This window comes from Ranitomeya imitator, chromosome 1, assembly GCF_032444005.1.
Source record: "Ranitomeya imitator isolate aRanImi1 chromosome 1, aRanImi1.pri, whole genome shotgun sequence".
NCBI lineage: Eukaryota > Metazoa > Chordata > Amphibia > Anura > Dendrobatidae > Ranitomeya > Ranitomeya imitator.
In genome coordinates, this window is record NC_091282.1 from 188578840 (window position 1) to 188605964 (window position 27125).

The 27125-nt window shown below is 42.3% G+C and overlaps 1 protein-coding gene across 1 annotated transcript in view; it reads right to left on the minus strand.

Annotated features, from left to right (window-relative positions):
• The window catches only part of MCC (MCC regulator of WNT signaling pathway), a 514674-nt gene that overhangs the window by 425659 nt on the left and 61890 nt on the right, over positions 1-27125 (minus strand). The window lies entirely within an intron of this gene.

Here is a 27125-nt window from a genome sequence, read left to right on the forward strand (position 1 = left end):
TTATCCCATTACCATTATCCAAGACACTGTACCCAGTCGCGATCTACCTTCACCACTTGACCTGCTCGCATGCAAACCATTTAGGCTTCTAGCCAAGAAGCATGTCACTGGTATGACAATGACTACTTTAATTGTAGAATATTTCCACAAATACACACTTTTTAACAAAACTATACTTAACTGAACCCTAGCTTTGTTAATCAAACTGGTTAACCAAATATTCAGTCTTCAGAAAGAGGTGTCAGTGGCACAGGACCACCCTCCTAGGCTCGATGTATAAAAGCAGAGCATGCTGCTATGTGGCTTGGACATGTCCACCACTTGATTCTGGTAGCCATAATACTGCAGGAGATTGCTATGGCTGGCTGTGGCCTTATTAAAGGAAATATGTCAGTAGCATCAAACCTCTTAAGCCGTCTATATGGTCATGCATGCCAATGAAAATTAAATAAAGGGATACATTGATATCTGCGATATGATGTCCTATTACAGAAAAATCCACAATTTTCTTAAAATCTAAATGAACTATCAAGATCAATGGGTTGGACATAGATCTCCCTGAGCATCTGCCTCCAGATATTATTTTAAATGAAAGGGGAGTTACCAGTGTGAGACATGTAATTACTTAGGCTAGGTTCACATTGCGTTAATGGGTTAACGCTAGCGGACTCCGCTACATGGCGAAATTGTCGCAATTAACGCCATGCAACGGATCCGTTAGCGCACCCATTGACGGCAATGTGCTAACGGATCTCTAGCGCATGCCATTTTCAGCACGCGCTAGCGATGTGCCGTTAGTTTCTGACGGACCACAGACGCTGCTTGCAGCGTCCGAGGTCCGTTCCTCACTAGCGCAGATCGGGTATCTGCGCTAGCGGGATCGGCAAACGCGATCCCTTTTGGGACATTGCGTTAGCGCAGTCCGTAGCACTATGCGCTAAACGGACTGCCCTAACGCAATGTGAACCTAGCCTTACAGTCAGCTATCCTGATCAACATGTCTCACACTGGTAATATCGCCATTCATTTAACACTGCTGTAATGTTCGGGACCATCTGAAAAAAAGTTTGTAAAACTGCAGATTTAGGTGAATTTATTTATGGGTAGGTGTTATTATAAATGTGTTTTTTTTTTTTTTTTTTTTTTTCTTTTGTACGGATAGGGTTTTATACAGATCTCCCAACATATTTTCAGTCACATAAACGTTTTATAATAACATTGTACAGGTCTGTGCTGTGCAAGCCTGTTTCGCTGTAGTTTAAGCTCTTATTATTTTTCACCCCACAGCCAATTTTGACCTTAATTAACAACCAAGCCAAATTTTACAATTCTGACCAGTGTTACTTTATGAAGTAACTCTGGAACGCTTCAACATATTGTACTTCATGCTAGCGGTAAATGTTTTTCAATATGACTTGTGTTTATAAATAGTGATGAGCTACTGTACTTGTTGCTCGGGTTTTCCCGCGCACGCTCGGGTGGTCTCCGAGTATTTGTTAGTGTTGGGAGATTTAGTTTTCATCACCGCCGTTGAATTAATTACAGCTATTAGCCAGGCTGAGTACATGTGGGGGTTGCCTGGTTTCTAGGGAATCCCCACATGTAATAAAGCAGGCTAATAGCTGTAAATCATTCAGCTGAGGTGACGAAAACTAAATATCCGAACACTAACAATTACTCTGAGATCACCTGAGCGTGCTCTGGAAAACCCGAGCAACAAGTACACTCGCTCATCACAATTTATTTAAAAAAAAAAAAACAAGCAGAAATTGGGTAAAAATTTTGAAAATTTTGCAATTTTCAAACTTTAACCCCTTAGGCTAGGTTCACATTGCGTTATGGCAGTCCGTTTAGGCTACGTTCACATTAGCGTTGTGCGCTGCTGCGCCGACGACGCAACGCACGCAAAAACGCTGCGTTTTGCGACGCATGCGTCGTTTTTTGCCGAAATTTGGACGCAAGAAAAATGCAACTTGTTGCGTTTTCTTGGTCCGACGCTTGCGGCAAAAAAGATGCATGCGTCGCACAACGCAACAAACAAAAACGCATGCGTCCCCCATGTTAAATATAGGGGCGCATGACGCATGCGTCGCCGCTGCGTCGCCCGACGCAAACCCGACGCAAACTAGCATAACGCTAGTGTGAACATAGCCTTAGCGCTACAGACTGCGCTAACGCAATGTCCCAAAAGGGATCGCGATTGCCGATCAGCGCTAGCAAGGAACGGACCGCGAACGCTGCAAGCAGCGTTCGAGGTCCGTCACTCAATTGATGGCACATCGCTAGGGCACGCCCAATCTGGGCGTGCGCTAGCGATGCGTTCACCATTACAAGCAATGGCGGCGTTAACTAACTACGTTACACCGCGTTATGCCGCGGTGTAACGTAGTCCGTTAAACGGGTTCACACAACGCAGTGTGAACCTAGCCTTAATCCCATATGACGTACTATCCCGTCAAGGTGACCTGGGACTTAATTTCCAGGAACTGGATAGTACGTCATAGCGATCGGCCGCGCTCTCGGGGGGAGCGCAGACAGGTGTCAGCTGAAAATCGCAGAACATTCCCGGAACATTAACCCCCGGCACACTGCGATCAAAGATGATCGCAGTGTTCCGCCGGCGGTACAAGGAAGCATCGCGCAGGGAGGGGGCTCCCTGCGGGCTTCCCTGAGACCCTTGGTACAAGGCGAAGTGCTCACCTTTTACCGAGAGTCTCCTCCCTGCAGACCCCGGATCCAAAATGGCCGCGGGGCTGCATCCGGGTCCTGCAGGGAGGTGGCTTACAGCGCCTGCTCAGAGCAAGTGCTCTGCGAAGTGTCAGATTAGCGATCTGACTATAACATGATGCCCCACCCCCACCGGGGCAATGTTATAAAGTAAAAAAAATATTCACATGTGTAAAAAAAAAAAAAAAAAATTCCTAAATTGGGGAGAAAAAAATATTGTTCCCATAAATACCTTCCATTATCTAAATTTAAAAAAAAAACAATAAAAGTACACATATTTAGTATCGCCGCGTCCGTAACAACCCGACCTATAAAACTGTCCCACTAGTTAACCCGTTTATTGAACATCGTTTTAAAAAAAAAAAAAAACTGATGCAAAAAACAACGCTTTATTATCATACCGCCGAACAAAAAGTGGCATAGCACGCAATCAAAAAGAGAGATATAAATAACCATGGTACCGCTGAAAACGTCATCTTGTCCCGCAAAGAACGAGCTGCCATACAGCGTCATCAGCTATAAAATAAAAAAGTTATAGTCCCCAGAATGAAGCAATGCAAAAAGAATTCTTTTTTCTATAAAATAGTTTTTATCGTATAAAAGCGCCAAATCAATCAGACAAACAATCAGTAGATTTGGTTTCCAGTACCATCTCTATGCTGACGACACCCAATTATACACCTCTTCTCCTGTTATCACGCCGACCTTTTTAGAAAACCAGTGATTGTCTTACCGCTGTCTCTAACATCATGTCCTCCCTCTATCTGAAACTGAACCCTCGTGTTTTCTCCCTCTACTAACCTACCTTTGCCTGACATTGCCATCTCCGTGTGCAGTTCCACCATTACTCCAAAGCAACATGCCTTGGGGTCATCCTTGATTCCGAGCTTTCATTCACCCCCCACATCCAATCACTGGCTCGCTCTTCTCATCTGCACCTCAAAAACATTTCTAGAATTCGCCCTTTTCTTACTTTCGACTCTGCAAAAACTCTTACTGTTTCACTCATTCATTCTCGTCTGGACTATTGTAACTCTCTACTAATCGGCCTCTCTCTTACCAAACTCTCCTCGATCCAATCTGTCCTGAATGCTGCAGCCAGGATCATATTCCTCACCAACCGTTACACCGATGCCTCTACCTTTTGCCAGTCATTACACTGGCTACCCATCCACTCCAGAATCCAGTACAAAATTACTACCCTCATCCACAAAGCACTCCATGGCTCAGCACCACCCGACATCTCCTTTCTGGTCTCAGTCTACCACCCTACCCGTGCCCTCCGCTCCGCTGATTACCTCAGGTTAGCACCCTCAATAATCAGAACCTCCCATTCCCGTCTCCAAGACTTTACACGTGCTGCGCCGATTCTTTGGAATGCACTACCTAGGTTAATACGATTAATCCCCAATCCACACAGTTTTAAGCGTGCCCTGAAAACTTATTTGTTTAGATTGGCCTACCGCCTCAACACATTAACCTAATGATCCTGGTGTGGCCTATCATAAAAAAAAAAAAAAAGTTCCTCGTATCATGTTCTCATACACTTTATGCAGTTAATAGCCCTCTGTGTCTGTACTATTACATACTTAGGCAGTTAACTGGTTCATGCAGCTTTACATGAACACCCGAGCCTTACATTATGGCTGGTCCGAATAACTAAAGCAATTGTTACCATCCACCTCTCGTGTCCCCCCTTTTCCTCATAGTTTGTAAGCTTGCGAGCAGGGCCCTCATTCCTCTTGGTATCTATTTTGAACTTTTGAACTGTGATTTCTGTTATGCTGTAATGGCTATTGTCTGTACAAGTCCCCTCTATAATTTGTAAAGCGCTGCGGAATATGTTGGCGCTATATAAATAAAATTATTATTATTATTATTATTATTATTAAAACATAAAAAAAAAAGATATAAATGAGGTATCACTGTAATCGTACCGACCCGAAGAATAAAACTGCTTTATCCATTTTACCAAACGTGGAACGGTATAAACGCCCCCCCCACCACCACCACCACCAAAAGAAATTCATGAATAGCTGGTTTTTGGTCATACTGCCACACAAAAATCGGAATAAAAGGCGATAAAAAAATGTCATGTGCCCGAAAATGTTACCAATAAAAATGTCAACTCGTTCCGCAAAACACAAGACCTCACTCACATGACACTGTGGACCAAAATATGGAAAAATTATAGCTCTCATAATGTGGTAACGCAAAAAAATATTTTTTGCAATAAAAAGCCTCTTTTAGTGTGTGACAGCTGCCAATCATAAAAATCCGCTTAAAAACCCGTTATAAAAGTAAATCAAACCCCCCTTCATCACCCCTTTACTTAAGGAAAAATAAAAAAAATTTTAAAAATGTATTTATTTCTATTTTTCCATTAGGTTTAGGGCTAGGCTTGGGGCTAGGCTTGGGGCTAGGGCTAAGCTTAGGGTTGGGGCTAGGGTTAGGGTTGGGGCTAGGGTTAGGATTAGGGTTTGGATTACATTTACAGTTGGTATTAGGGTTAAGTGTGTCAGGGTTAGGGGTGTAGTGGGGTTACAGTTGGGATTAGGGTTGGGGGGGTGTTGGAGTTAGGGGTGTGGTTAGGGTTAGGGGTGTGGCTGGGATTAGGGGTGTGTTTGGGTTAGGGTTTCAGTTAGAATTGGGGGTTTCCACTGTTTAAGCACATCAGGGCTCTCCAAACGCAACATGGCATCTGATCTCAATTCCAGCCAATTCTGCGTTGAAAGAGTAAAACAGTGCACCTTCCCTTCCGAGCTCTCTCATGCGCCCAAACAGGGGTTTACCCCAACATATGGGGTATCAGCGTACTCAGGACAAATTGGACAACAACTTTTGGGGACCAATTTCTCCTGTTACCCTTGGGAAAATACAAAACTGGGTGTTAAAGATTATTTTTGTAGAAATAAATGATTTTTTATTTTCACGGCTCTGCGTTATTAACTAGTGAAACACTTGGGGGTTCAAAGTTCTCACAACACATCTAGATAAGTTCCTTGGGGGGTCTAGTTTCCAATATGGGGTCACTTGTGGGGGGTTTCTACTGTTTAGGTACATTAGGGACTCTGCAAACGCAATGTGACGCCTGCAGACCATTTAATCTAAGTCTGCATTCCAAATGGCGCTCCTTCCCTTCCGAGCTCTGCCATGCGCCCAAACAGTGGTTACCCCCACATATGGGGTATCAGCGTACTCAGGACAAATTGCACAACAACTTTTGGGGTCCAATTTCTCCTGTTACCCTTGGGAAAATACAAAACGGTTGGCTAAAAAATAATTTTTGTGGAAAGTATTTTTTTTATTTTCACGGCGCTGCGTTATAAGCTGTAGTGAAACGCTTGGGGGTTTAAATCTCTCACAATACATCTAGATAAGATCCTTAGGGGGTCTACTTTCCAAAATGGTGTCACTTGTGGGCAGTTTCAATGTTTAGGCACACCAGGGGCTCTCCAAACGCAACATGGCGTCCCATCTCAATTCCAGCCAATCTTGCATTGAAAAGTCTAACGGCGCTCCTTCCCTTCCGAGCTCTGCCATGCACCCAAACAGTTGTTTACCCCCACATATGGGGTATCCGCGTACTCAGGACAAATTGCACAACAACTTTTGGAGTACAATTTCTTCTGGTACCCTTGAGAAAATAAAAAATTGGGGGCGAAAATTTCATTTTTGTGAAAAAATATTTTTTATTTTTGCGGCTCTACATTATAAACTTCTGTGAAGCACTTGGTGGGTCAAAGTGCTCACCACACATCTAGATAAGTTCCTTAGGGGGTCTACTTTCCAAAATGGTGTCACTTGTGGGGGGTTTCAATGTGTAGGCACATCAGTGGCTCTCCAAACGCAACATGGCGTCCCATCTCAATTCCAGTCAATTTTGCATTGAAAAGTCAAATGGCGCTTCTTCCCTTCCGAGCTCTGCCATGCGCCCAAACAGTGGTTTACCCCCACATATGGGGTATCAGCGCACTCAAAACAAATTGTACAACAACTTTTGGGGTCCGTTTTCTCCTGTTAACCTTGGGAAAATAAAACAAATTGCAGCTAAAGTAAATTTTTTGTGAAAAAAAATAAATGCTCATTTTTTTTTTTTTTAAAACATTCCAAAAAATCCTGTGAAGCACCTGAAGGGTTAATAAACTTCTTGAATGTGGTTTTGAGCACTTTGAGGGGTGCAGTTTTTAGAATGTTGTCACACTTGGTTATTTTCTATCATATAGAACCCTCAAAATGACTTCAAATGTGATGTGGTCCCAAAAAAAAATAAAAAAATGGTGTTGTAAAAATGAGAAATTGCTGGTTAACCTTTAATCCTTATAACTCGCTAACAAAAAAATTTTGGTTCCAAAATTGTGCTGATGTAAAGTAAACATGTGGGAAATGTTACTTATTCAGTATTTTGTGTGACATATCTCTGTGATTTAAGGGCATAAAAATTCAAAGTTGGAAAATTGCGAAATTTTTACAATTTTCGCCAAATTTCCATTTTTTTCACAAATAAACGCAGGTAATATCGAATAAATTTTACCACTATCATGAAGTACAATATGTCTTGAGAAAACAATGTCAGAATCACCGGGATCCGTTGAAGTGTTCCAGAGTTATAACCTCATAAAGAGACAGTTTTCAGAATTGTAAAAATTGGCCTGGTCAATAACGTGCAATCCACCCTCGGGTCTTAAGGGGTTACATTTTTGTGCCTTTAACCCCTTACCGACATGCTCTGTACATATATACTGCTTTGCGCGAGCTGCTTTCCTGCAAACAGCAGTATATGTACAGCATCGCAATCACACGGCCTCACAATGAGTACCGCAGCGATCAGGTGCCGGTATCAGCCATGTGTGAGAGCGGACATCCTACAGCAATGCCCAAGATCGGTGCTAGCACCCATCACGGGCATTTAACCCCTCTGATGCCACTTACTGTAGCGACAGCAACAGAGGAGCATCACGCAGGGAATGGGCTCCTTGAACACTTCCATCAGGACAAAGCGATGTGATTACGTTGTCCTGATGGTCTCCATGGAGACCTCCGGCCGAAAGATGGCCGCGGGGTCCTTCAGGGAACGTGGCTTTGCAGTGCCTGCAGAGAGCAGGACCTGAGACGCCTCCTTCCCTACCTGTGAGACCTTGATGTGATGCTCTGCAGTGCAGATGCTTGCAAAGCATCAGATCAGCGATCAGATGCCACACAGTGAAGTCTCATCCTGGGACAATGAAAAAGTTAAAAAAAAAATATTGAAAAGTGTAAAATAAAATTAAAAATCCCCAAATAAAAAGTATGTCCAAGAAATACATTTATGTAAATAAAAAAAATAAACAGTAAAAGAACACATATTTGGTATCAACAGGTCTGTAACAACCCGCTCTAAAAAACTGTCCCACTAGTTAACCCCTTCAGTGGACATTGAAAAAAAAAAACTCGGGGCAAAAAACAATGTTTTATCATACTACAAAACAAAAACTGCAATAAAACGCGATCAAAAACATAAATGTAAATAGTACAGCTGAAAACATCATCTTGTCCCGCAAAAAAACAAGCCGCCATACAGCTCCAACATCAGAAAAAAAAAAGTTATAGCTCTCAGAATAAAGTAATGCAAAAATAATCATTTTTTTTTTTTTTATAAAAGTTTTTATTGTGTAAAAGTGCCAAAACATAAAAAAGATGTAAATTGGGTATCGCTTTAATTGTACTGACCTGAAGAATAAAGCGGCCTTCCCAGGTTCACCACAGGCAAAATTATATAAAAAACCAAAAGCAATTCCTGAATTGCTGTATTTTGTTCATTCTGTCTCCCAAAAATCAGAATAAAAAGCAATCAAAAAATTCATGTGCGTGAAAATGGTACCAATAAAAACATCAGCTCGTCCCACAAAAAAAACAAGCCACAACTTGACCGTCAGCCGAAATATGGAAAAATTATAGCTATCTAAATATTGTGATGCAAAAACTAGTTTTCGCAATAAACAGAGTCTTTAAGCATGTGGCAGCAGCCAAATATAAAAACCAGCTATAAATCTGGTATCGTTGTAATCGCACTGACCCGAAGAATAAAGTCAATCACTTATGCTGCACGAGGAAAGGCGTAAAAACGTAAAAGCAATTCTTCACATGCTGTTGATTTTTTGATTCTGCCTCCTAAAGATAGCAGTAAGGGTCGGTGCACATTTATCCTGCGCTCTACGCTGAGCACTTACATTAGGATTTCCGTGTAAATCTCTGAAATACACGATTCAGACAGAACCCCCAGAGGAAGATTCCCTATAATGAGGCAGATGGAGGCACTGTGGATGACATAGGACCTGTGATCCCTTGGTGTCCATCTTTTTAGAATTGCATAAAAGTGCTGATTGCCACAGTTTTGTGCACTTCTGAAAAGGACAATGCTGAACAGAGGCCAGACTGAGTCCAGAGCAACTCTGCTGCCCCATTATAGCGAATGAATCCATTGGGGGTTTCATCTGTTATGTCACTAGGAGATTTAGATGGAAACTCCAAAGTAAGTGCTCAGTGTAGAGTGCTGGATAAATGTGATCATAAATGTTCTGCAAAATGTTCCCAATAAAAATCTTCAGCTCAAACCACAAAAAAAGGAAGTCCCCACTCAGGTCCATCATCTGTTAACGGAAATATAGTGGGCTTCCACGTTATTGCTAGCACATAGGCTGGGGAAAAGCAAAATGGCTCCTCGCCCCCCAAAAGAAATTCAGCAAATTCTTCACTCCCAAATCCAAATGCCCCCCTCCCTTCTGAGCCGCAGTGTGCCTAAACCCTATTTAGCACCCACACTTCTGTAGTAATGAGAGCCTGCCTAATTTACAGGTGCATGCCTCCAGAAGCATGAGCTGGACATAATGTACTGATCACTACAACAGCAGTTTACAATTTTCACTCAGCAACATCCACGTTTGTGGAAAACACCCATGGAGTCAAAATCGTCACTACATCTATACATAAATTCCCAAAGGGTTATAATTTCCAAAATGGGGTCACTTGAGGGGAGAATCTGTTTTTCTAGCACTTAGAGGCTTTTTATACCGAATCCGCAAACTATACTAGGAAAATCTGTGCTACAGGAGGCAAATAGCGCTCCATCCCTCCTGAGTCTCTCTGTATGACTAAGCGGTACTGCACAGCCACATATGGGGTATTTCTACATTCAGAAGAAATTGTGGGACAAATTTTGGTGCCATTTTTACCCATTTCCCAGTATGAAAAATTAAAACTTCGGACTAACACACAATCTTGGTGGTAACAATGAAAATTATTTTTTCTTCACTGCCCAATGGTACAAAAGTCGGACACACCTGTAGTGTCAATATAACCACTGCACCCCTAGATGAATTGATTGAGAGGTTTAGTTTGTAAAATGGGGTCACTTATGGAGGGGTTTCTGCTGTTATGGCACCTCAGGGGCTTTGCCAATGTAACATGGCACCCTCAAACATGTGCAGCAAAATCTGCACTGTAATATGGCTTTTCTTTCCTTCTGAGCTTTGAACTGTGCCTCAAAAGTAGTTTTCGACCACATATGGGTTATCCTAATCACCACAAAAAAAAAAAAATGCAGAAAAAATCCCATAAAAATATAACTTTATTAATATGCAATAATAAAAGTGTACCAGAACAGATACAAAGGACACAAGTATGGGGACAAAGGAACTCAAGTGATAATACATAAAACAAAGGGCCCAAGATCCCACCCATAGACAAAGCATACCATACTCCAAAAATAAAGGATATCAATCCATAAGTATGGGCAAAGTATGTATATACATACAATTATGATGCTGGTACCATGACCCGATATCCAACTAGGCAACAACAATGTAGCAGGGCAGAGTGACATACATTACCTGGTATGCCTGGCAACGGGGGACCCAGAGCCCACCCCAGGGGCTTGTGTCCTTTGTATCTGTTCTGGTACACTTTTATTATTGCATATTAATAAAGTTATATTTTTATGGGATTTTTTCTGCATTTTTTTTTGTGGTGATTAGGATAACTGGTAGGTTCGCAGCTGTCCCTATATAGTCCTCGACATACATACATGGGGTACTTTTTTGTGCAGTCTATATTTACATAATTGCATATTCTATTTTCCCTGTATGTAAAATGCGAGTTACAACTCTATTATCTATTGACCACATATGGGGCATCGGTGAACTCATTGGTGAATTGTACAACAAATTTTGGGGCTCATCGGTGAAAAATGTGATTTTTTTCATTTTCACGGCTCAACGTTATAAACTTCTGTGAAGCACCTGTGGGATCGAGGTGCTCAATGCACATGTAGATTAGTTCCCTAAGGGGTCTAGTTTCCAAAATGGTGTCATTTGTTAGAAGTTTCCGCTGGTAAGGCAAATCAGGAGCTCTCCAAAGGCGACATGGCGTCCGCTAAGTATGCTAGCAAAGTTTACATTCAAAAAGTGAAAGGACGTGACCTCCCTTCAGAGCCCTGCCGTGTGCCCAAACAGTGGTTTTTCCCCACATATAGGGTATCTGCATGCTCAGGAGAAATTGCACAACAAATTATATTGTCTATTTTCTCCTGTTTCCCTTGCGAAAGCAAGAAAAAAAAAAAAGGTCTACAGGAAAATGTTTGTTAAAGAAAATTAAATGTTTATTTTTTCCTTCCACATTTCAAAAATTGCTGTGAAGCACTTGAAGGGTTAATAAACTTCTTGAAAGTGGTTTTAAGCACCGTGAGGGATGCTGTTTTTAGAATGGTGTCACTTTTGGGTATTTTCTGTCATATAGGCCCCTCAAAGTCACTTCAAATGTGATGTGGTCACTAAAAAAATGGTATTGCAAATCCTGTTGTAAAAATGAGAAATCGCTGGTCAACTGTTAAACCTTATAACTTCCTAACAAAAAAAACATTTCAAACATTGTGCTGATGTAAATTAGACATGTGGGAAATGTTATTTATTGTGTGCAATATGACTCTCTTATTAAAGGGCATAAAAATTAAAAGTTTGGAAATTGCTAAATTTTCGCCAAATTTAAGTTCTTTTCACAAATAAACGCAAGTGGTATCAACCAAATTTTACCACTACCATGAACTACAATATGTCAAGAGAAAACCATCTCAAAATTAGTGTAATCCATTGAAGCGTTCCAGAGTTTTATGACCTCAAAGTAAAAGTGTAAAAATTGGCCTGGTCAGGAAGGTGAAAACAGGCTTCGGGGTGAAGGGATGAAATCAGAGAGTTAGGCCACACAAAATAGTTCATAAATAACATTTCCCTTATGTTTCCTTTATATCAGCACAATTTAACTAACATTATTTTTGTTCTGTTAGGAAGTTAGAAGAGTTAAAAGTAGGGATGAGCAAATATCTACGGGTAAGTCCTTATCTGAATAGTTATAGGGCATACCGAATAGCTACCTGGGGAACCCAGATACCTGGAGCACCCCCGATAATCAGATGTTCAGCGACGCAACTGCAGGTGTCGCTATTGTGTGACAGTCACATCACATGCATTTAGAGCCTGTTTATTTGGGGGGGGGGGGTCACTTGTGGGGGGGTTTCCACACTTTAAACACATGAGGGGTTCTCCAAACGCAACATGGCGTCCACCCTCGAATCCAGACAATTTTGCGTTGAACAAGTCAAACGGTGCTCCTTCACTTCCGAGCCCTGCCGTGCGCCCAAACAGTAGATATCCCCCACACATGGGGTATTGGCATACTCAGGAGAAATTTCACAACAAATGTCATGGTCCATTTTCTCATGTTACTCTTGTGAAAATAAAGTTTGGGAATAAAGTAAATTTTTTATGAAAAAAGTTACCGTGGGTGTTTATTTTTTCCTTCCACATTACTTCAGCTCCTGTGAAGCACCCGAATGGTTAATAAACTTCTTGATAGTGGTTTTGAACACCTAGAGGGGTGCAGTGTTTAGAACAGTGTCACATTTGGGTATTTTCTATCATATAGGCACCTCAAAATCACTTCAAATGTGATGTGATCAATACATTTTGTAAATTTTATTGGAAAAAAAAATAAAAAAAATTTATTTTATAATTATTTTCCTAACTAAGAGGAATTTAAATTTACTATTTGTTTTTCTTTTGATCACTGATCGGGATTTCTTTGGAATAAGACATCAGATCGCAATTATCATGGTGCGATTGTGTACAGCTGTTTATGACATACATGCCCATATGGACAGATTACGAGGATTGATATCCTACTGACAGACTCCCTTTAAGGAAGCACTAGGGTAAGTATTCTAGACTGCAGCTATCCTCGGCGTGTGGGGTCACATGGCAGTGAAGCTATCTGTTGCTTACAGGCTGAAATCAGCTGCTGGCATTAGCACAGGGCATAGCGCTGCAAGGGAGCGAACGGAAGGTAAGCAGAATCGTTTATTTTGTGCAGCGTCATGGGGGCCATATATACCAGGATCAGGATGAGGGGACCCTGTATACCAGGATGGGGATGAGGGGACCATGTATACCAGGATGGGGATGAGGGGACCATGTATACCAGGCAGGGGGACCATGTATTCCAGGATGGGGAAGGGGGGCCATGTATACCAGGATGGGGATGAACGGACAATGTATACCAGGATGGGAATGAAGGGACAATGTATACCAGGCTGGGGGACCATGTATTCCAGGATGGGGTAGGGGGGCCATGTATACCAAGATGGGGATGAGGAGACCCTGTATACCAGGATGGGGCGCCATATATTCCAGGATAGGCATCATATATATTTGGATGGGGACATGGATATCAGGATGGGGTGTGGGGAAAAAATACCAGGATGGAGGATATTAGTACAGAATTGGGAGACATTACCCCTATCACAGTGTCAGCAGCAGATATCCACCCTATAACAGTACATCATGAACACATTTTTGCTTCAATTTGTTTTATATTTTCCTCCTCTAAAACCTAGGTGCATCTTATGGTCCGGTGCATCTTATAGTAGCATACCTAAACACACACACTCATGCTTGCATGTGTGTATATGTATGTATATACATATACCGTATTTTTCGGACTATAATGGTATGTGCGCAAATTGAGTATTTGCTTGCAGAAGTTTCTGCAACATTTCTGCATCTCTTGGCAGCAGGGTGGATTTGATTTAAATCTAACTGATTTAAATCACGATTTAAATCACTAGTCAGTAAGGCTTGATTTAAATCAGTGATTTAAATCAAAGTTTCTACCTAAACTAGTTCTTGCTACTTTAACATGCAAGTAGATGAAGATTTTTAGAATCACTTTTTATATTACTTTTTTCTCCCCAGTTTAATGGGTTAATCATTCATATTTGGACACCACTGTTCTGTTGTACTTAGGAAGGAGAAAAATAATCCTGACCTTAATAACAATTTAAATAGATTTATTCAACTGAAACAATAACAACATTACAGCATAAGTTATTTGCTTAAACAAACATCCATGTTTGTTAACTAATTTGGCTAAACAAAATATATATATATTATAAGAAACTTAGACTGTCAGCCCAGCCGACACATGAAAAACTTAAATACTACTGTCCCTGCTGTCCTCTGTAGCTCACTTGTCGTCATCTTCATCATCATCTTCTTCTTTGTTCCTATTCATAATCTGGAAAAGAAAAACAAGCTTTCCTGCTTTATTGGGTCCCAACCGATTTCTCAATTTAGAATGAATGAGTCCAAAGGAAGAAGAAGCTACTGCAGAAGAAGCTACTGCTGTTAAAAGTGAAATCATTACTTGAACAGTCTCTAAATCCAAGCACTTAAGTGACTTCCACCAGTTTACTGGTGTGACCTTCCTTAAAATATCTTCAGCAAACATATATTTCTTGAATGGTTCCCCCTTAGCTCTGAAGTTTATTATAGTTGGCATTAAAGATGGATGATTGCTGGATACCCATGTCATAGCTAACTCCTCTTCCTCAGCACTTAGGTTTTGACCCCGATATTGGATATTGACAATACTTGCCAAAAAATGAGCTGGAGTCAGTGCTTGTCCCATTCGTTTTTTACTGCTTGTAATTTAATTCTGTCCATGTGTAGTTCTGTTTTTAAGTGTTCACTCAGTTCCTTCCAAATTTCAACAGCATCCGCAATAAAACAGCTATTTTTCTGTATTTTGTTTAAAGCTTGAGAGATGGGTTTCAGGAAGCTCAGCATATGTTCAACATTTCTCTTAAGCCCAATGTTGAGGATTTTGGCCGTGACAGTGCCATCTATTTTATCTCGATTTTCTTCACAAAGTGTCATCAGAATAGGCCAGTTTTTGATATACTGCTCAAAACAGTCCACCACAGAGTTCCATCTAACATCTTGTGGGAGCGTTAGCTTGGTTCCATCCATCCTTTCCAGAGCTGCTGCAGCAAAATGATTATTACGGAAGTATTTAGCAATTTCAACAACATTAGCCTTTATTTCTGGAACACTTAAGTCTTTGGCTAAGAGGTGCAGCAAACGAGCACTGCAACCATATGTTATTAGCAGCTTTGTATTCCCTCCCTGCTCTTCTAAATCTCTTCTCATCTTGGATACGTTTGCAGCATTGTCAGTGACCAAACTGCGTACTAGACATTTGAATTTTTGTTCACATGTCGTTATAGCTTTTACTGCCACTTCTTGTAAGTATTCTGCTGTGTGTGCATTTCCTGACGTATCAGTTGTTTGTGCAAGGAAGACTTTACCTTCTTCTGTTGTTATACAAGCACATACAATAGGATCATTGTGGACATTACTCCACCCATCAATACTTAGGTTAACAATTTTACCCTCCAGAGCTGTTGCACATTGCTCCATTTCTCTGTCATACACTTGATCCAGCAGTTTCCCTGCAACATCAGCTCTGCTGGGTGGACTGTATCCTGGTCTCAGTGACTAAACCATATTAATGAAATGTGGGTTCTCAGTCAGACGGAAAGAAGAGTTCGTTGCATAAATAAACTGGGCAATTTTTTCATCAATCAACTCTTTTTCTAATCTGCTAGTTCTTATCACAAACCTATCTATGGTGGTTCCAGGAGGTAAAGGTTTTTTCTTCCTTTTGGGTGATGGTGATATGTGGCTGTGGGTGTCTGATGATGATGCTGCTGCTAATGAAGCACTATCCTGGATGGATAACTCTGAAACTGTAGAACAGGATGATGGTGATCTTGGAGGTGGATAGTTTCCAGAATCCATGAATTCCCCTAAACAAAAAAAGTCAATGCTGTTATTTTATTGTTTATACAATTTCTGCTTATTGTACACAACACATCACTGCCCCTGCCCCAAAAGGAATATTTGTTTTTCTTCATAACTGTACCAAATGACAGTAACATGCAGTAATAATAAGAAATATAATTTTTCTCACACATGACAGTTCAGTCTTTAGAAATAGGATTCAATAAAAATGTTTACCAACCTGAAGATCCTGCCTGTTCAGAAGTGTTTCTTTGGTCATCTTCATCACCGCACTTCTCATCATGATGTTGCCTCATTCGCGCCACCAAGCCTTGCATCTCTTTGTTGCATCGTTTGCATTTTGCACGCATGCCTGCCTTACCGATAGGCGAAGGAGCTTCATTAAAATATTCCCAAACTGGGTCTCTTTTACGGCCTGCTGCCATTATAAGGAAAGAATGTAATAAACCTCAGATCGTACACACAAACAGATCCAGACTTGTCTGTCTGTGGCTATGCTGCAGTATTGTGCTCAAAGTTTCACTTTCATTTTCTTGTCTGCTTGCCCTTCCTCCTCCTCACACTTAGATTCACATTCTTCTTGTGTTGTGCAGATCTATTCCACTCCAAACAATCAGAAACATATTGTCTAACTTCTTGGACTTGGCACTGAAGGGGTTGATTCTGTATTCATAGGTTTGTAGAACAATAGGATTAAGGTATTTTTCTCAACTCTGTTCATGTTGTAACATTTTTGCCGTGAAGAAGAGGCTGGGACCTCTCCGGAGTCAAATTCAGTTTTGAGAACTGCGTAAGTAAAGGGAGCGTCTGTGATAATATAGGAGAGAAACTGCCCACTAATCGGAAGAGCATGGCATTGTGAATGTTACACATATACAGCCTTTATTCTACTGAGTTAAGGTACCGTCACACTAAGCGACGCTGCAGCGATACCGACAACGATCCGGATCGCTGCAGCGTCGCTGTTTGGTCGCTGGAGAGCTGTCACACAGACAGCTCTCCAGCGACCAACGATCCCGATGTCCCCGGTAACCAGGGTAAACATCGGGTTACTAAGCGCAGGGCCGCGCTTAGTAACCCGATGTTTACCCTGGTTACCATCCTAAAAGTAAAAAAACAAACGCTACATACTTACCTACCGCTGTCTGTCCTCGGCGCTCTGCTTCTCTGGTCTGGCTGTGAGCGCCGGGCAGCCGGAAAGCAGAGCGGTGACGTCACCGCTCTGCTTTCCGGCCGCTGTGCTCACAGCCAGACCAGAGAAGCAGAGCGCCGGGGACAGACAGCGGTAGGTAAGTATGTAGCGGTTGTTTTTTTTACTTTAACGATGGTAACCAGGGTAAACATCGGGTTACTAAGCGCGGCCCTGTGCTTAGTAACCCGATGTTTACCCTGGTTACCAGCGAAGACATCGCTGAATCGGTGTCACACACGCCGATTCAGCGATGTCTACGGGGAGTCCAGCGACGAAATAAAGTTCTGGACTTTCTTCCCCGACCAGCGACAGCACAGCAGGGGCCTGATCGCTGCTGCCTGTCACACTGGACGATATCGCTAGCCAGGACGCTGCAATGTCACGGATCGCTAGCGATATCGTCTAGTGTGACGGTACCTTTAAACAACTCAGCTTTATCTCATGATGGAAGAACCTTTGGATGGTAAAATATTTTCCTCAAAAAGCAGTTTACTGAAAAAAAATCCGATTTAAATAAAAAAAATCCAATTTAAATAAAAAAAATCCGATTTTTTTTATTTTTTTTTTTAAAAACATTGATTTTTATCCACCCTGCTTGGCAGCAAAAATGTACAGTTTTGTCACGTTTTTGTACAGCAATGAATACTTTTTGGAGCTAAATAAAATCTATTTGAAAAAAAGGAAAAAAAAAAAGATTAGTGGTGTTATTTCCTTGTTTAACCCCTTCTTTTTTATGCTTATTTGCCCCATCCCAGGCAAAAAATACCAGCCCTCAGCTGTCCCTGAAATGACACAACATTTGAAGCGTCAATTCTGGCACTTAGCCCCAATGCCTTTGTGTAGTTGCATTGGGGTAATAGGATTAGGGGTTGGTGTCAGCAGCTATCACTGACACCAACCCCTAGGATAAGTCATGAAGAAGTGTCATCCAGACACCTTGAATGCTAAACCTGTAAGTAAAGAGTTTAAGGGAACCAGTCAGCTGTTTTGGTTGCTATAAAATATGGCCACTGCCTTTCAGGGCTTATCTACAGCATTCTATAATGCTGTAGATAAGCCCTCGGTCCGACCTGCAAGTGACGAAAAATATGTTTTCTTACGACGACGCCCTCCTGCTTGCTTCATGGTCCACGGCATCACGCTCCTGCGCAGGCATACTTATCTGCCCTGTTGAGGGCAGAGCAAAGTACTGCAGTGCGCAGGCGCCGGGAATGGTCAGAGAGGCCCAGCGCCTGCGAACTGCAGGAAATTACTCTGCCCTCAATAGGGGAGATAAGTACGCCTGCGCAAGCGATAAATCAAGCAGGAGGGCGGCATCGCAAGAAGATGGGAGGCGCCAGACCAGGACCTGCGACATCCATCGGACCGGATCGCCATCCCCCATTATAGAATGCTGTAGATAAGCCCTGAAAGGCAGTGGCCGCATCTTATTGCAGCCAAAACAGCTGACAGGTTCCCTTTAAAGAAACACCTAGAATATAGAATCATACCATGCTGCATTTGTCCTCGTATATTGGGCGAGGCTCGCCAATGCAAATCAATGGGAGCAAGAGAAAAATAAATAATACAAAAAAAAAAAAATATCGCACATCACTCAGATCATGAGTGTAGTTTGATCATTACAAACCCGACATTTAATCTACCGCGTACCGTAAAATCACAGCGTGACCTGACAAAATAGATAGAATAGATATATACATATACAGTAGAATAGATACAAAGATGTCAGTCACCTAAATGTACAGTCAGCTGCACATGCACTGTACTAATTATATATTAAATGTTTTGTGTTTTTTTAATGGCATAGGCGCCCATGTAATTTTCATAACAAGCAGAGAGAAAGTATTTCTCTCAGAAAATTGTTACAATTACATGCGTTTTGTTATACACACGTTTATTTCCTTTGGGTGTATTGCAACAACACAAATAAAAAATAATCAAACACACAAAAAGGCAAATTGGACATTGTCACGGATCCCTGTCCGTGGTGTCACTAATTCGTCACTTGCCCGCTCTCAGCACGCGACTTGGGGTTGTGCCTGCAAAGGTAAATCTATCTCCCCTCTTACAGTCCAGCATTCAACCTCTGTCCTATGCTGTAATGGGAGCATAAATCACACACCAACCCAGACCACGCACCCGCTCAAACACGCTGCCACCACTCACCGAATACACAGGCGATGAGTCCCGGAAATTACAAATACTGTCTACCACTCACACGGATCATACAGTTTAAGGCTATGGATTCTTTTAGAACATTCAAGGTTCAACTTGTTAAAGTTTTATGCTTTAATACAAAAAAGTTCAGTGCTTACAGTAAAAAAAAGGTATAAAAATATGATAAGACATACAGGTATGCAAAACAGTATAAAATAAACAGAAGAAAACTTACAGAAACATCTAACTTTATAGTCTGCCCTTCTGTTCCCTGAGGAAGGGTGAATATGGAGTTGGTGGAACACATCAGCTTCCCAGGCTGCCCTCACATGTGAACATGATTGATACAGGCCTAATTTATAGCTTTACTCTGGAGGTCAGATTTGTAGACCAGCCCCTCAGGTTAATATCATAATTGCTTGTTTTTGATTGGACCGCGGCCGCTCCCCCAATGAATATATTTAGACTCCCTGTGTAAAAGTTCTCACAGATAAATGGTGTCAGGCTCTAATTGACATCTCTCTTCAAAGAGCTAGGAGGTTTCAAATGTTTCCCTTTTTCTTGGTTCCCAGCACGACCCCCTGGCGAGAGTTGAGACAGTTGCCGTCTCAAAATATATATGCTGTGACCTTTGTGAGGCCTGCAGCTTCAGGACAGATGTTCAACTACTGCTAGTTACACATATAACCCTAGACATATGTCACTACACACATATAGATATATACATATTTCACCACAGACACAATGTCATACAAACCCTGAATATGGGCCAAACAAAATTGTTGGCACCCTCAGCTTAATATTTGGTTGCACACCCTTTGGAATGAGTAACTGCAATCAATTGCTTCCTGTAACCATCAGCAAGCTTCTCACACCTCAACTGTAATTTTGGACCATTCCTCTTTTGCAAACTGCTCCAGGTCTCTCATATTTGAAGAGTGCCTTCTCCCAACAGCAATTTTAAGATCTCTCCACAGATGTTTAATGGGATTTACTGTAGATCTGGACTCATTGTTGGCCACTTTAGAACTCTCCGGCGCTTTGTTTTCATCCATTTCTGGGTGCTTCGAAAACATTGTGAACCTTCCCAGGAGTGGCTGGCTGACCAAATATACTCAAAGAGCGCAGCAATGACCCATCCAAGAGGCCACAAAAGACCCCAAAACAACATCTAAAGAATTGTCGCTTGCCTCAGTTAAGGTCAGTGTTCATGACTCCACCATAAAAAAAAGAGACTGGGCAAAAATGGCCCTAATTTTTTCCTTATTTATTTTTTAACATCTAGAGCAGTGTTCCCCAACTCCGATCCTCAAGAGCCACGAACAGGTCGTGTTTTCAGCATTTCCTTAGTATTACACAGGTGATAACTGCATCACCTGCACAGGCAGTAATTCCATCACCTGTGCAATACTAAGGAAATCCTGAAAACATGACCTGTTGGTGGCTCTTGAGGACCGGAGTTGGAGAACACTGATCTAGAGAATGTGGCCTTCCCTAAAATATCCATTTAATTTCAAGCATTTGTATTCAAATATTTCTAAGAGGCAGAGATGAAGGCATAACTTTTTTCTCCCATGTGGATGCTAGTCCAGGAAGACGTGTAAGAGGCATAAAAATAGAATTAGTCTTACCAGTAATTTGGTTTCTGGGAACCTTCAACGACAGCAGCATCGGAGGATGCCTCCCCGCCCTAATAGGGGACAGGAAACACAAAGAGGTTAAATAGCTCTCCCCTTCCTACAACCACCAGTGTTTTTCCAGACACACTAGCTTGAATAGTTACAACCAAAGTGCAGGAATCATCCAATAAGAACATCAGATAGCGAGGGAAATTAGTGAAGTTGTGGAAGGTTCCCAGAAACCGAATTACCGGTAAGACATTCTATTTTCTCTAGTCACCTTCCACGACAGCAGCATCAGAGTATTACCAACAACTAATTTCTTAGGGAGGGACAACCACCTGCAGAACTCGTCTGCTGAATGTTAAATCCCTATTAAAATCTAGTCTGTAGTGTCTGGTAAACGTATGGACAGAAGACCAGGTGGCGACTCTGCATATCTGCTCAGTAGATGCATCCCATTTCTCTCTGCCACGATGCGGATACTGAATGTGTAGAATGAGGCTTCAGTGGTGCAGGAGGAGATAGATTCTGTGATGAGTATACGACGCAGATAACTTGTTTGATCCAATAGGCGATCGTTTTCTTAGCCGCCTTCTTGCCCTTATTCCGTCCTGAGGGCTGAATAAGTTTCGGTCAATCCTCCAAGCTTTGGTTTGTTGGAGGTAGTAGAGAACCACCCTACGAACATCAAGGGTGTGAAAGGCCTCTTTTGCATTGAAATGATTTGGGCAGAATGAGGGTAGCACAATATCCTGACCTCTATGAAAGTCTGAGACTACCTTAGGCATAAAGCAGGGATCTAAGCAGAGGATAATGCCGTCTGCAGTAATTTAAGTAGTGCTCCTGTATTGATAGGGCCTGAAGTTCTCCTACATGCCTAACGGAAGTAATTGCTACCAGAAAGACAGTTCTAAGGGTAAGGTTTTTTAAACTCAGACGATAAAGGTTCAAATAAATCTCTGATTAAACTATTAAGCACCAGATTTAAATCCCAAGGGGGAATCCGGCTGTGAAGTCTAGGCTAGATTCTAGCTAAGTTTTGGTCAAAGAAAGAGCTAAAAGCTGACACCTGCATCTAGATCAAGCCTCTTTAGAAAAAAATCCAAAATCTGAGCAATGTTAGGATGAAAGGGATCAGAAACATTCGGAGAACACCAGGACGAGAATTTCTTCCAAACCTTGTCATAAATGGCATTGGTCACTGGCTTCCTACTCTTCTGGAGAGTTTGCATCACTTCGTCTGAAGCCCTTTGGCTCTTAGGATTCTGGTTTCAGTAGTCAGGCCGCCCGCAAGGTTTAACCTCTAAAGGTTCGGGTGTAGCAGGGGACCCTGATGAAGGAGGTCATCTTTCTGGAATAGAAGTAGCGGACCTTCCTGGACCATGTCCATCAAAGCGCTGTACCAACTTCTTCCCGGCCACATGGGAGCGATTAGAATCATGGTGACATGACCAGACCGTATCTTCTGTAACGTCCTTGCTAGAATCGGGATCGGTGGGAAGGCATAGGCCAGGTTGAACCTCCAAGGGTGAGAAAAGGTGTCTATTCCCAATGCCCTGTCTGCGGGATTCAGGGAGAATAAAGTCTTCACCTTCGCATTCTGGCCATTGGCAAACAGATCCACATCCGGAATCCCCAATCTTGTCAAAAGGGATAGAAAGATTGCTTGATTGAGGCACCACTCCACAGGATGGACGTCTTTTCTGCTGAGGAAGTCCGCCTGAACATTGGAGGACCACTTCCGATGGACTGCTGTAATGGATAGAAGATACTTCTCTGCCCAAGAAAAAATTCCTGCAGCGATCAATTTCAGCCTGACATACTTCGTGCCTCCCTGGTGACGGAGGTATGCAACTGTGGTCATATTGTCGGAATAAAGGCGTACATGATGACCTTGGACAAGGGCAGATGCGGCACTCAATGCCTCAATGCCTCCTCCACTGCTTTCAGTTCTCTGAGGCTTGAGGAACTGGATCTGATGTCTTGTGACCATAAACCCTGGAAGTGGGTTTTCTCCACCACAGCACCACAGCCCCCTGACTGGCATTTTCTGGGGAACTTGATCCCAGTTGACCCCCCCCCCCCCACTGGAGGGCCGGGAGTTTAGCCACCATACAACGGAAGACTTCACATGATTCTTGTCCCAAGACGAGAGAACATGAGTCTGGAGGACTCAAGTATGGGCTTGAGCCCAGGACAGTGCCTGGATGCATGAGGTCAGTGATCACAGGAAAGACATTGAGTCTCTCATGGTAGGAGCCCTCTGGTCTCTGAAATTGGAGATCCTTTGAAAATTATTGAGTTGACTATCCTTTTTTCTGAATCCAGGAGGATTCTTAGGAATTTCTTCCTTGGTGAAGGATGAAGATCCGACTTATCCAGATTTGGGATCCAGCCAAGGGATTCCAGGATTTCCAGGGTCTTTGTCACATTGTGAGTTAGACGGGGAATAGATGGTGCGACGGTGAAGAAGTCGTCTAAATATGGAATGATGCACATCCCTTGATGACGGAATGAAAATTACTGCTTCTGCCATAATCTTGGTGAATACTCGAGGTGCTGATGAAGTGCCGAACGGGAGGACATTGAATTGGTAATGGCTGACCCGGTGACCATGAGAAACTGCAAATCTGAGGAACTTCTGATGATCTGGGTGGATTGGCACATGGTAGCAGGCATCCTTCAGATCTATTGTAGCCATCCCCCCATCCTGTCAAGTGAGTGGGATTGCTGATTTGATTCCATCTTGAACTGTCTGTATGTGGTTTCTAGGCAACCCCCACATGTAATTATGCTGGCTAACAGATGTCAATCATTCAGCTGCGGCAAGAAAAACAATCTCCGAGAACTAAAAAATACTCAGAGGACCCCCGAGCATGCTCGAGAAATCTCGAGTAAAGAGTATATTCGCTCATCACTAATGATAATTCTGTGCTTCCCTGAAGGCTTCTTGACTAGGAAGTGGCGAGAATAGTGGCCCTCACCTATCTCTTGTAGGGGTACCCGAGAGATCACCTTTGCTTGAAGTAGACCCTGAAGACCTAAACAGAAAGGAGTCTTGAAGGTGTAAAGATTGTAGTGAGGTGACCTTTAGGCACTGTGGGGGAAAACTCTCAAACTCTAGTTTCAATCCACAACGAATGGCACGGAGAACCCACTTGATTGTGGAGAAGGATTGCAATTGAGTGAGGAAGCCTGAGAGTCGACCCCTGACAGGGGAGCAGTCATTGCTTGTCAAGAGCTTGCTGGTGGTGGGGGCCAAGGATATTTTTTTTGCCCTTTCCACCTTTTGGATAGCTCCTTTCCCTTTGTATTCCCTCTGGGAGGACTGATCTCGGGAGGGACGAAAAAAATGTTCTTTAGGGGTTTATTGCTTAGGGGCGGGGACCCCGTCTCCCTAAAGAAAGAGAGAGAAAGGTGGACTAAGTATCCCATGAGGACTTAACCCAGATAGCACGGGACCTTCATCCACTACTTACAGTAGGAGGGTGGACGTTTGGGCTATGCAGAAGCAGAAAGGGAGGGCTTGTCGCCATCCATGGTTAGACCATCAGTAGTCACACAGAGTCAACAACAATGGGTCTTACCTGGAGGCATCCCCCACCAGGATTAAATAATCGAGGTCCCAGCGTTCCTGTTCGTGCTCCTCCTCCCTCAGGTCGTCAGGAGGGAACCCGCCGAAGGAAGCGTCCCAACATGCCAGCAGCTCCGGAGCCCCCAATGAAAAACCCGGGGAGCTGCAGGAGGACCCCGGACGCACATCATCGCCCTGCTTTACCCCACGAGGAGGCGCAGGAGGGGCGGGAAAGGTCCAGAGTCTCATGTGGGCCATGGAGATGGGAGCAGCATATAGAGGAGGAGAGTGGAACCCCGGAAGTCAGCAGCCCGGCATTAAGCGAGTAAACCTGGGTGCTCCAGATCACCGGCCACGGGAGTACCATCAGGAAACCTCTTCATGTCCCATAGGGGATAGGAAAATCACAGGTGGTTGTAGGAAGGGGAGGGAACCTTTTATCTTTACTGTCACTCTACACCATCCAGAAAAAATGTAGAACATGCTGCCACCACTCTGTAAGGCGCATTAACACTTTAGTTCCAATTTGCATGCAGCAACAAAATGAAGGTATTTAAGGCATCTTCCCTGCTGAGAACCTCACAGGACTGCTAAATCCTCAGTATAATAGAAGTAATGATGCAAACATTTTCAAATTCCACAACACAAAAGCAGTGGCACAGGGAAAGACCAATTTTGAGTAAGCTGAAGCAAAATAGTTACATAGGCATCTGTAAGATGTATGAAAGATATAAGGAAGAATTTAGTTCAGAAGTTCTGGAAATATAAATTGAGAGTGTCAAGAACAATGAGAGTCATGCTGGCTCGGACATAGTCCGGATTAACAAGATCTGCATCAGATGTTGAGGAACCAGGACAATCTGATGATAAATGGGCTACTGGAACAAACCATACAATAGACAAGGCAAGACAACCTTGTCTATGTATGGCAAGTTTGGACTATCAGCTGTGTATTTTGTATTTCAATACACAGAAAGGAAATAAGCATGTGTATAACAAAACGTGTAGTTGCAATCATTTTCTTGAAGAAATACTTTTTGAACAATCTCAAGGTGTCCAGCACTTTCAACCATGACTGTGTATGTGTGTGTGTGTGTGTGTGTATATATGTATGTATGTGTATATATGTGTATATATATGTGTGTATATATATATATATATATATATATATATATATATATATATATATATATATATATATATATATATTTTTTTTTTTTTACACATTTTTCTGTATTTTCAGGACTATGAAAATTGTACATTCACACTGAAGGCATCAAAACTATGAATTAACACATGTGGAATTATATACTTAACAAAAAAGTGGGAAACAACTGAAAATGTCTTATATTCTAGGTTCTTCAAAGTAGCCACCTTTTGCTTTGATGACTGCTTTGCACACTCTTGGCATTCTCTTGATGAGCATAATACAAATTCTAACAATCTATTCAGCAGGACTATCAGTTGTGTATCCACCAGACTTCTGCTCAACACAACTGATGGTCCCAACCCCATTTATAAGGCAAGAAATCCCACTTATTAAACCTGACAGGGCACACCTGTGAAGTGAAAACCATTCCCGGTGACTACCTCTTGAAGCTCATCAAGAGAATGCCAAGAGTGTGCAAAGCAGTCAAAGCAAAAGGTGGCTACTTTGAAGAACATAGAATATAAGACATAATTTCAGTTGTTTCACACTTTTTTGTTAAGTATATAATTCCACATGTGTTAATTCATAGTTTTGATGTCTTCAGTGTGAATGTACAATTTTCATAGTTATGAAAATACAGAAAAATCTTTAAATGAGAAGGTGTGTCCAAACTTTGTCTGTACTGTATATATATATATATCTACTATATAAAGCTGAATGTGTGTGTGTGTATGTGTGTGTGTGTATGTGTGTGTATGTCCGGGATTGGCATCTGCACCGTCACAGCTACAGAAACAAAATTTTGCACAGCCACACGTCTGGACCCTGAGAGCGTCATAGGCTATGTTGTGAGGTGAAATTTTAACCCCGCACTTTCCAATTCACCAAACAATTTTGCCCCTATCTACATAATGGGGAAAAAAGTGAAAGGAAAAGTGTTGGAGGCGTCGCAGCTACAGAAACAAAATTTTGCACAGTCACACGTCTGGACCCCGAGAGCGTCATAGGCTACGTTGTGAGGTGAAATTTTAACCCCGCGCTTTCCAATTCACCAAACAATTTTGCCCCTATCTACATAATGGGAAAAAATGAAAGGAAAAGTGTAGGAGGCAAATTGACAGCTGCCAGATGTGAACAAGGGGGACTTAAAGAATGAGAGCGATGGCGCCAAATAGTATATACCGTACAGTTGCTAAGGTGGGGCCCCGACATGGGATACTCACCACACACGGGGATATGAACACACACAAAATGCGCCACACACTACCATGTGCTTGAACACATATTACCCTCAGCACACATTTCACCACAAATACACCAACCTCGCCACATAAAAGTCGAAACACAAAAGTCGCCACTCAAAACTCGCCACGCGCATACTATATACAGGAGGAGATGACACAGATATATACTATATACTACTATATACAGGGGAAATGACACACAGGTATATACTATATACAGGAGGAGATGACATACAGGTATATACTATATATAGAAGGAGATGACATACAGGTATATACTATATATAGAA